At 40.0% G+C, this 12775-nt stretch overlaps 1 protein-coding gene across 3 annotated transcripts in view; it reads right to left on the reverse strand.

The window, feature by feature from the left end:
* Positions 1–12775, reverse strand: part of rps6ka3b (ribosomal protein S6 kinase, polypeptide 3b) — a 57398-nt gene that overhangs the window by 17966 nt on the left and 26657 nt on the right. The window lies entirely within an intron of this gene.

Here is a 12775-nt window from a genome sequence, read left to right on the forward strand (position 1 = left end):
TCGGATTCTATCCTTTATTATTTTTATGTCCGCCTTGTAAAGCACATGGTGAGCACTCTTTTTGATAAGTGCTATATATAGATAACCTTCATAATTATAATAATTATTATTATCAACCAGAGTAGAGTCCTTGCTCCTTTGCGTCGAAAGGAGCCAGTTGAGGTGGTTCGGGCATCTAGCACGGATGCCTCCTGGGCGCCTCCCTTGGGAGGTGTTCCAGGCACGACCAGCTGGGAGGAGACCACGGGGAAGACCCAGGACTAGATGGAGAGATTATATCTCTACTCTGGCCTGGGAACGCCTCGGGATCCCCCAGTCAGAGCTGGTTAATGTGGCCCGGGAAAGGGAAGTTTGGGGTCCCCTGCTGGAGCTGTTGCCCCCGCGACCCGATCCCGGATAAGCGGTTGAAGATGGATGGATGGATGGATTATTATCAACCACACAAGATGTGTTTGTTAACAGATGAAACCTTCATTACACAACATGAGACTGATACAATCTAGTGTTAAATATTACAATTACACAGAAAGTTCTGCGACACGTGGAGTTTGCTGTCAAAACTGAGAGCCAATCAGCTCTTTGATCAGGCGCGAGCCAGGCGTTTCCCATAATGCCCTGGGTCTTGCAGTCGGTGGAGAGCAACTGTGGCGCCTGGCTCTAAAAACTGCGGCCGCCTCGATCTCGTGAGGTTATCGTTGTCCATTTATGCATGACGTCAGAGCAAGTCGGCATCAAGTCGGACACAAATCTAACCGCAAATCTAATCTAACAGCTGGATGGGGCAAGTTCAGAACATGTTCTCTGGGTTTTTAAAATGAAAGGCATTGTGGGAAATGCAGTTTATAAAACAGCAGGTGAATACCAAACATCCTAAAGAGCAGCAATGTTAGCATGGTTTTCCTTTCGTCCAGTCCCTCTTCACATCTCAGTGAATCACACAACAGGTTGAGAACAGGCTTCCCGAACGTTCGTCATCCTCTCAGTGGGAAATTACAAAACACACTCAAATGGGACACACACACACACACACACACACACACACACACAAACACATTGATGCACAGTTGTCATGGAGCCACCCCCGATACCTGCTTCCCGCTGTAGCTTGAGTGACTAATGACACCATACTGTGTGACTGTACTCAGTGACACCATCCCTCCTTCAAACTCTTTCTAAAGCCTGCTAGCTTCCCGCTTTGTTTACTCAGGATATTGATGCAAACAGGTAAACACATCCAGACTACAATTCCCATCATGCTCTCTGCTCTGCGCTCCCAAATCCATCCTCTTCTCTCTCTGTCTCACCCTTTTCCTCTTACTTCTATTGCGTCACTCTCTCCTCCCCTCCGTACCTGTAGTTCCCAGGTGGGCGACCTGCTGGCTGCAGGGTGTCCCAGTGCATTGTGGGTCCTGTAGTCCCGACTGCGGCTGAGGCTCTGTGGCGCTAACATGCTCCTGTGTATCGATTGCGAGGCTGCAGGATGGAGCCGGCAGCCGGGTGAACACTTCTCTCTCCTCCTCTCTTACTCTCTTGTCTACCTCTCTCTCCCACTTTCTCTCTCTCCCTCAGAGACAACCCTCCCTTGTTCCCTCCCTCCATTCCTCCCTCGTTCCCTCCTACTTTCTCGCTTTTTCTATCTTTTTTTGAACCGTTCTCACCTCTCCTCTGTGGTTTGCACCTCTCTCTTTCTTCTTCTCTCCCTCTCTTCCTCAAGAAAAAAGGTCATAGACTGGAGTAGGAAAGGGTGCAGCCACGTCTGCAAATATTCAGATACTTTTCTTAAGTAAAAAGACCAATACCTCACTGCAAAATACTTAATTATAAAAGTACAGAAGTGTTATCAGCAAAATGTACTTAAAGGGATAGTTCTGGTGTTTTGAAGTAGGGTTGTATAATGTACTTATCCATAGTCAGTGTATTACCTACAGTAGATGATGGTCGGTATGTAACATATTTTAGACACCTAAAAAAAACAGTTTAAGTGTACACTATATTTATATGTATTTTCGCGTGTTTACCTCGCTGTCAGACAGCCCTTTCTGACGGGGAACTGAAGCCGTCATATCCATCTATGCTCTCGTCAAAGCCACCAGACTCCATTGGAAAAAACAGTAATTTTACTCGCAGAACACGGGAGTCGCTGGTCTACGGCTGCCTCGATCGGTTAGTTTGTTTGTGTTATTGTGTGGCTTTGGTGAATCCGAACTAATCGTTTAAAACACCAAAGTCAGTCAAAAAACAAAAACAAACTAACAGATTGAGGCAGCGGTAGACCATTAACTCCTGTGATCTGTGAGGCAAAATTACTGTTTTTTTCAATGGAGTCTGGTGGCTTTGGCGATAGCATAGATAAACGCTTCAGTTCGCCGTCGGAAACAGACTCAATAGCTGTCTGACAGCAAGGTAAAGGCACTATTAGATAATTACTCTACTCTTAAAGCTCTTAAAGGGATGCCGAATTAAATCAATATACACTAAAAAGCACCACAAAACACCTTAAGTCTCTATTAGATAACTATTCTACTCTTAAAGCTTGTATAAGAGCACCAAATTAGATTAAAATACACTAAAAAAAACATCATAATACACTTTAATGTCACTATTGTATGATTACTCCACTCTTAAAGTATTTAAATACAACCCCACTTCAAAACACCCAAACTGTACCTTTAAAGCATCGAAAGTAAAAGTAGTTATAGTGCAGAATTCCCCCTTTCAGTGCACTATATATTATTACACAGCACACTCAAAGGGGCCATTCTATAAAACAGGTATTATATTGGATTATTGTTGCGTCAGAGCAGGGCAAAGGTCTCCTCATTTCCTGTCGGCCTCTCCACTATACACACTATTAATGAAAGCTCTCTCTCTATATGTATAGTGGATTAAAAAGAGCAGTATTACCCTCTGAAATATAGTAAATACTACAGTTGTTAATCACAGTTATAGTTTCTTCATCCTCTCAGCTTGAGCTGGTTATCAAACTTTTTGGTGCCAAACAAAATGTGTTGAGTTTTGAAAGCTGGCATGTTGTTTAATGAGACTTTGATCAGATCAGTTCCAGATTTAAATCACAATTTTGCCAATTTTAAACTTTAGGTTTTGTAGAAAAACATGTTCATATTTCTTAATGTACTGTATCAAAAACAGCCTCTTACTCTTAGTCACACACATATGCACACAAACATGTGATTCACTCTGCATGTCATCAGCACCGCCGAGTATGAAACATCACGCCGCCGTATGTAAATGAGATTCCTCCTCCATCAGGACAAAGCCGCTGACGTTGAACGCAGCTTGACGCTGAACACAGTTCGACGCTGACTGAGAGCCGCATAATAAACATAAAGTTGGGATGCTGCTGACCGTTCTGAGCAAATCAGATCGTGAAATATTTGAAAAGATGAGGAGGTTAGGAATGATGAATTTTCATGTGTGTGTGTGTCTGAGTCAGACCACAGATGGAGGATCAGAGCCGGAGCGACAGGATGCTCATGTATCACCTCTTAATCACACGGATTAAAACTGCAAGCCCCACACCTGTGCTCTGAACACACACATGCATGTATGCAAAATAACACATGCATATACACACCTGCATGTACCCCCCCACACACACACTTTACCTGCCTCTTTAACCTGTTATTATCCCTGTTAGCGTTTATTTCCATCTCATTTGTGCACAGTCGATATGGAAAGATACACACAAACACAGCTTCTAACTCGACTCTTCCGCTGATAAATAAAGTACATTTTTGTCTCATACACACAAAAGAAATTGCCATATTGAATCTGGTTGTGAGCTTTGGATGGGTCAATAAATAGAAAACATAACGATAAACTGAGCTTCTAGGTTTATTCTTGATCTGGGAAACACCTAAATTCAGGCTCTGTTCTGGAGCTTTTGATCGTATTATATCAGTTTCATCACCAGATGGAGTTTGCCCGGTTTGTCAGGGAATTGTAGATGCTCAAATTTCCTTTTTTCAATACATCAGATACACAGTAAGTCAGGAAAATTTGATTTATTTCAGTCACTTTTTCCAAATATGCTCATATTTCATATGTCATATCACCCTGATATCTTTACTGGCAGGCTGAGTTACTAAAACAAACATAATCTGTGGTAATCAGCGGGGTTAACAGGTCTCCACCGAGCCATCAGTTAACACAGCAGCCCTGCAACACTCCTCATCATCTGTCCACCATCACATCTAATTAAGAGGCCTCATGAGCAGCACAGTGAATCAGTGTGTTGTTGTTCTGCACACAGCAGCAGACCTCCCCGTCGGACACATTACAGCCATCATATTAAATTAACATAAACTCTTTTAAATCTCTTTTAACTGCTGGTCAGACGGGGAAATCAACATGAGTTAGCACGTGTGTCTGACTGAAGGGAGATGTTATTATTATATAGTTCTAAAGCTCGTTGCTGCTCCCAAATGCTTTAAGTACATTTTGCTGATAATACTCTTGTGCTTGTACTTAAAGGTCCCATATCGTGCTCATTTCAGGTTCATACTTGTATTTTGTGTTTCTACTAGAACATGTTTACATGCTGTAATGTTAAAAAAACTTAATTTTCCTCATGCTGTCTGAAACGCTCCGTTTTAGTGCATTTCAACGGAATTGCAGTGGAATTGCGTTGCTAGGCAACAGTTTGGGTCCATGTTTACTTCCTGTCAGCTGATGTTATTTACATACACTGCAACAGGAAATAAACTGGGACACATTTAGAATGTTTATTTTTAAAGCCGTGTAATGGTCTATATATATTGTACACATGTGACATCACAAATGGACAGAAATCCTTTTTTCAAACGCACAATTGCTGCACACAGGCTGTGTGTATTTCTGCGTATATTGAGCGTCTTGATAGTTTAACAGTATTGATATAGCCCTTAAACCTGCTTTATAATATAAAAGACATGAAAATCTCACTTTTTACAATATGGGACCTTTAAGTAACATTTTGAATTAGGGATGCATGATTTTGAAAAAATATTAAATTTTGATGATTTGTGATATTAGAGGGAATGATAATTTTTATTTCATTATTCTTCTTTTCATTGAAAAACATATTAAAATGATTATGGTGGGGATTTTTGCGGGGATATGTAGCAAACAAAGATGTTTTAGAATATGATGTGCAGGCCAGGACATCTCCGCAGCACCACAATATGTCATTTAAAACGCTATTTTGATATTTATTACAATTTCCTCCTCATCCTACGATTTGAAAATGGCAGTAGGCCATATTGCAATTTCAATAAAATTTCGATTGATTGTGCAGCCCTGTTTTGAATGTAGGACTTTTACTTGTAACGGAGTATGTTGAGGTATTTATACGGTATTTATACTTTTACTTAAATAGAATCTGAATACTACTTCCACTAATGGATTTTGTTAATACCACCCAGTCCAAGCCAGTACAGCAGAGTCTGCTTAATGGTGAATATCTTAGGACACGTCAGTGTTGGAGAGGATGAGGGTAGAGGTAACATGAAACTCCCCTCACTACCCACACACACAACTACACACACACACACACACACACACACACACACACACACACACACACTACACTGACCATATCTATATCACAAATACACTAGCGTGTTGTCACTTTGGACAATGTTTATGGTACTTTTCTATAACTCATAGCCGGCCCCAAATTTAAAAAATGTTTAGTTGATTTATCAATTAACAGAAAATTAATTGGTAACAATTTTATTAATTAATTTATTATTTTTTCACTCAAACAGGTTTCACGGTTTCAGCTTCACAAATGTGAAGATTTGCAGCTTTTCCTTTTAATTATTTTAATAATTTTGCACAATTTTTTATAAACCAAACAATCAATTGATTAATGGAGAAAAAAGTACTTTTACATACTGTAAGTAAAGGATCTGGATACTTCCTTTAATACTGAATCTCCACCGACATTCATCTCACACTGAATTCACACCAGAGCAGCGGTTATTACACGGCTACTTACTTTAAGAAACCAATAATTTGACACAAAAAACAACCGACATCAGAACTGCGCCCATAGCAACGGTCTGTTATACATAGCAACGGTCTGTTATACATAGCAACGGTCTGTTGTACATAGCAACAGTCTGTTATACATAGCAACGGTCTGTTACACATAGCAACGGTCTGCTATAAAGAAATAACCGACTATAGAAAGCCATGATTGACCAATCAGAATCGAGTATTCAACAGAGTCGTAAAATAAGTTTTATATTCTGTCTGCCATGAGACCAGTAAAACCAGTTGGACCTACTGCTTTAAGTCGACATAGATAAGATGCACAAACATGGATAAACTACGTTGAAGTGACCCGAGCACCTCCACTCACACATTCATGACTACTCACAGTCATATTGGGGTGTTCTGGTCCACAACAGCCTAAAACTGTCCCCCCATTTTTCCTGGTTTGCTCCCAGCGGCCACTATCAAAGGTCGGGGCCGGTCGCTGGCGGCTGCCGTCCGTCCCGGCGAGCAGCAGAAGGCGACGGAGCGCCTTCAGCCGGCTCCTCAGCGCCCTGACGAGGCCGATGACTGCACACATACACTTGGCCGGATTGACCTCGGCCGTGCGGCGTGTCATCACTTAGTGAGCTTGAGTAGTTGTCTGGAGCAACGCCGTGGCAGCGAATGACTTGGACTGGGACGGGCAACAAGTGTGAGTCAGTGAGAGGGGATACCCAGAGGAAGAGGAGGGGAGAGAGGGGGGGCAGATCCAAATTGAGATGGGAAGCGGGATCTCCCCCCCCACCCACCCTCCTCCTCCACTAACATGCAGCTGTAACCTTCCACCCAGTGTTTCCATCAGGTGTCCTGGAGATCCCCGCTCACTCCACAGTCACATAACTCACCAACCAATGACTGAATACCACGAGGACAAGAACTCCCACTTCTATTTTCACACATTCACACTCAACTCACTCACGTTTTCACAACAACTTTCAACATGCAAATCAATTAATCTGACAGCCGATCTGTCTACCGACTGTGTGAAAGCAGTAAAAACAAAGATGAATTGTTTCCTCTCGGTACAGAAGAAGATTGATTTCAGGGCTGCAGTTTACAATTATTTTAATTTCCAATTAATCTGTTGATTATCTTTCAATTTAATCGAGTCATTGTTCAGTTTAAAGGATGTCAGAAAATTATGAAAATGATGTCAAAAACCCAGAGAATTTCAATTATAATAATATTTTATACTGTATACAATATATCAAATCCTCACATTTTGAGAAGCTCAAACCAGATTAACATTTCTACTTACGGCTGGACGATATGACCAAAATGTTCTCGATATAGTTAATTTCATATATCTATATACTGTATATATATCATGATATAGCATGTTTTCTGGTAATTCAATAAATAAATATTCTATATATGAAATAACCACATGGTTTTGTATACTCTTCCTTGAATTAAATACTTGACAAATCAAAATAACTGAGTATTTTCTCATTTAATTACAAAATGATCAGGTTTTCTGAGAAATTGGAGTCAGTATGTGCTTATTATCAATTTAGACGACATAACTGTTTATCACGATATCTCGATATATGATTTCATTACAATATAATTCCATTGAAAGACGATTAATTATCATACTAATTTATCCCCCAGCCCTATATCTACTTTATAATAATTTTAATGTCAATTATTAAAAATAGTTGTTGACAGCACTAGTTGATTTATTTTAAGCATGTACACTACTTTTTGCAAAGCTTCCCTCGATTACTGTGCATGCCTTATAATTGATAGATGTGACGACACAAAATGATGATTGATGAAGTGTCTAAAGTCCTTTAAACTAATTAATATACTTTAAGTTTGATAATACTTTCACGCTTTTACATAAGTAAAATTTAAAATGCAGGACTTTTAGTTGTAATAAAGTACTATAAGATTATAATATTTCTACTTTTATGTAAGTAAAGCCTCTGAATACCTCTTCCCCCGCTGGATTTGATCAGTACTAACCAGTCCAACTCAGTACAGTAGAGTCTGTTTACTGGTGAATATCTTAGGACACGTCAGTGTTGGAGAGGACGAGGGGAGAGGTAACGTGAATCCCCCAACTCTCCTCCCTGCCCACACACACACACACAGAAGAAATGTTTGTAAGCAGCGTGTCTATTTCACAAATACATTAATGTGTTGTCATTTAATTATAATTAGAAAGAAACATAATTAGTTTAGCATTTTTACAAACGTGTGAAGAGTTTAGTCTGATATAATGCAGAATAAGGCTGGGCGATATGACGGTATATACCAGGGGTCAGCTACCTTTATTACCATTGTTTGTATGGAAGTTACAAATAAAAGAAGAAAATAATCAAATGTGATGAAGTACGGTACGCCTATGGTTATTTTAAACCATTTCTTAATTGAATTTATAGAATAATTACTGTATCGTGATGTATAGAAATACTTGATAGAAGATTTTGGCCATATCGCCCACCCCTAATGCAGAACATAATTAACTGATTTGGCTAAAAATGAAATTTTAAGTGCGATTCTGCGTACATTTGCAATTTCTTGATAAGCATTAATATTGTAAAAATACTGTTTTATACAATACTGTTGATTTTAATAAACAGATGTACTCATACAGTAGATCTATATGATCTTAGCTCTGATGCTAAATGTGTGTAGGCCCTTTCAAAAAGGCAATTCAAAGCTTTTTACGTAAAACAGAAAGGCCAGAAGAAGATACAGAAGCACATCAATAGGATTTTAAAAAGCCAGATAATTTGTGATAATTCTGCTAACAAATAGTCACACCATGATACAGACATACAGTATGTACATAAAATTGATAAACACAAGCTGACGCACAAGGCGACAAACTGTGACGCAAATCAAACAACCCCAAAACCCTCAGCCTGAGCCAGCACACTGGAACAGTCCAACACACTGGAACAGTCCAACACACTGAAACAGTCCAACACACTGAAACAGACACAATGAGGACGCAGACACTCGCCACCCGAAATCCTCCACCTGTTACAACCCCCCCCCCTCCCCCCCCCACCACCACCACCTCACACACACAAACACAATGTACACAATGCCAGTGTGGAGCGTCAACAGGATGCATGACATTTCTAGGATTACCTCCACCTGTTTGTCGCCTTCTCTGAGTGTGTGTACTGGTTTCCACCGACACACACACCAGTGAGGGCAAAAGACAAGGTGGAACTGGGCTGGACGTATAGATATCGACTCATACAAAGAGCACCACAAGTTTATTTGTTAAAGCTTGACGGTCGTAGACTTGACAACACAGAGAAATGTCACGAACTCTGCAGCTCAACTGAGCATTTTCATGTCTTTAGACTCATAGTTTTTGGTTTTATGGCACATTTATGGTCTGATTCAGTCTCAGCGGTCTCAGGAAACAAGTTCTGATGAAATAGAAAGTAATGTCGTTATCTAAATAGTTTTCCTGTCGATCAACTTATCGGTGAATTGACTAATTGTTGGAGCTCTAGTTATATGTTATTTATTAAAGTTATTTATTGTCATATGCACAACAATGACAGAGAAGCAGCCGTTGGCAGTGAGAATGTTAGATCTCAGGCTCCTTCCAACAACGCTCATTAAATATGAATAAAAAGAAAATGAGAATTTCAAACATAAGATAATGCAGAAATTAAAATATATAAATATAAAATAACACAGTAGACTAGGTTTACAGTAATTGCATGACATGAGTGTGGCTTGAAAAGGAAGTGGCACTTGGCGGTGATGGATAGCAAGTGTGTGTGTGTGTGTGTGTGTGTGTGTGTGTGTGAGACAGGAAATGAGAGAAAAGTGACGCCACATTTCCAGCGTCACTTGCATATCCCTTATTAACTCTGCTAATAAAAATAGATTGCAAGTGGGACTTTGGAAATAATACCAACCAGACTGTTCTTATAGTCTTATCCCTATAGTGTGAATGTGAATGTGAATGTGTGTGTGTGTGTGTGTGTGTGTGTGTGTGCACGTGTGTGTGAGACACTAAAAATCCTGTTAATATCAATCTTTTCTTCTTCTGTTGCTCTCAGTGTGAGTCGCTGTGGGTAAGAGAGCGTCAGCTAAACGCCTCAAATGTCAACGTAATGTAAATGTGTGTGTGTGAGTGCGTGTGTGTGCGTGTGTGTGTGTACGTGCGTGTGTGTGTGTGTGTAAATCTTCTCCATGGCAGCAGCTCTCACGGATTGAGCGAGCGGGATGCCATTCCAGACAATCTGTGCCCCCCCACCCCTCCCTAAGCCCGTTACGCAATCAAATTAACAGGCCGGATGGTCACCACACACACACACACGCACACACACACACACAGTATATATATATATATATACATACACACACACGTACTCACGCTTGGGATTTGTCAGGTTAGAGGCATAAAGTGCATTTCCGCTGGCCTTGCCGGAGGCTCAAATAACACACAAAGACACCCAGCTAACAGTCAACTGTCAGAGATCAGAGTCGGTTCAGCTGTAAAATGTTTTTATAAATAGTATTTAAAATCATCTGTTTAGCATTTAACTCTCCAAACACACAACCACACTAGATAAATATTAGAGTGTATGACACACACACAGAGAGATGTTTTTTTGCACTGTGACAGCCAACATGACCGAACAAAAGAAAAAGAGCTCCATCTACAGAAAGTCAAACAGCATCAACAGAAAAAAGGAAGAAGACGTCACCCTGTCTGACTGTGACAGGTGATCTCTGGGAAATGTAGTGCAGCAGTGACAGACACTGATTACCTCTCATTCAGAAGAAAAAAACTAAAGAACTTTAGCACTATCGTCTAAGAATGACCAGACATGTTGGTCTTTTACTCCACTTTAATTGAACTTCTATCTTTATATTCTCTATTTATTTTCTGTGTTTTAGACACTTGTATATTTGTAGGGCAGTCAAAGTTAATAAAAATGCGATAATAACGCAAATTTGTTTTAACGCCACTAATTTCTTTAACGCATTAACACAATTGATATTTTTTGGAAGTTGTAGCGGCTCACTTTTAAAGCTAGAGTGAAGATACTGGTATCATATGAAACAAAAAAAACCTAATGATTCCATCGGTACCAACCATGTCATACTAGCTTGTCACCAACGCTCCAAACTTGCGCTATCATGTCCCATTTTCAAAGGGGTCCCTTGACCTCTGACCTCCAGATGTGTGAATGTAAATGGGTTCTATGGGTACCCACGAGTCTCCCCTTTACAGACATGCCCACTTTATGATAATCACATGCAGTTTGGGGCAAGTCATAGTGAAGTCAGCACACTGACACACTGACAGCTGTTGTTGCCTGTTGGGCTGCAGTTTGCCATGTTATGATTGGAGCATATTGTTTTATGCTAAATGCAGTACCTGTGAGGGTTTCTGGGCAATATCTGTCATTGTTTTGTGTTGTTAATTGATTTACAATAATAAATATATACATACATTTACATAAAGCAGCATATTTGCCCACTCCCATGTTGATAAGAGTATTAAATACTTGACAAATCTCCCTTTAAGGTGCATTTAGAACAGATAAAAAACTGTGATTAATCGCAATTAAATATTTTAATTGGCTGACAGACCTAGTCACTACACAACACGTGACAACCGTCGCTACAAAACACTGCACCTTTATGTAGGCGTGTAATATACACATCTCGGCGACACAAAACGTGACACTGACCCAGTTTCTTCCGGTGGACAGGCGGACTGTCTATTACACGCTTTGCCGTGAGACTGGGCTGACTAAAGCACACAAAAAATACTACATAAAGCTAATTTTTTATATTGGCACCGTCTCTTTATCTTCTCATTACTTCAAACTCTGGATTTATACATATATTTTCATTTTAAATCATAGTTATCGTTATTTTCCAGGTGTAAGGTGGGTGGAAATCTGGATGCAACAAGAAAGAAATAAGAGAGAGAGAGAGAGAGAGAGAGAGTCATTTAATCTGAAAGACAACACACTAAAAAGAGATGGAGAAAATAAAGACGTAGAAGATGCAGGAGGATAAGTGATGGAGGAGAGAGAGGCGGATATGGCCGAACTTTATAGAACATAGAGAGGGAGAGAGAGAGAGCATTAAGTATAGATGAGGAGGAGCAGAGGGAGGACATCATCATTTATTCAAGAGCTGGCAAGACAAGATCCTCAATCACAGCTCTGCACACACACACACACACACAGTATACAGTATATAGCAGCAGATGAAGGTGTGTGTGCCCTTCGTTACGCCGTTAACTGATCTATCAAGAAGTGCACAGAGGAGAAGATTCAGATCGAATAGATTCAGAGAAGTGGGAGGATTTCTGGCGTGACGGACAGTTCACGGCTTCAAGGAGGGTTATGAAACTCTGCTGGTTGAGTCATCAGCACAAAAGATCTGTTTGGAAATATCTGTTTTTAAGTCAAAAGGTACATGTGGACATAAAATAAACATGTTGAAACTAAAGGTTACACCTGATAAAACATTCAGCAGTTTACAGCTGATTCTGGGTCAGTTTTGTGTGATTTTGGTGTTTGATTTTGAGTTTTTTTTCCCCCAAATGCAACAACACAGAGGTCTCAGTTTTACAGCGGTGGAAGAAGTACTCTGATCCTTTACTTAAGGAAAGTAGAAATACTCCATTACAAGTAAAACTCCTAAATTCATAATGTATCTTAAGTCATCAAAATGTACTTATATGTCTCCTTTCAAAGTGTTTTATTATTATTAGAATATCATA

This window comes from Sebastes fasciatus, chromosome 21, assembly GCF_043250625.1.
Source record: "Sebastes fasciatus isolate fSebFas1 chromosome 21, fSebFas1.pri, whole genome shotgun sequence".
Taxonomy (NCBI): domain Eukaryota; kingdom Metazoa; phylum Chordata; class Actinopteri; order Perciformes; family Sebastidae; genus Sebastes; species Sebastes fasciatus.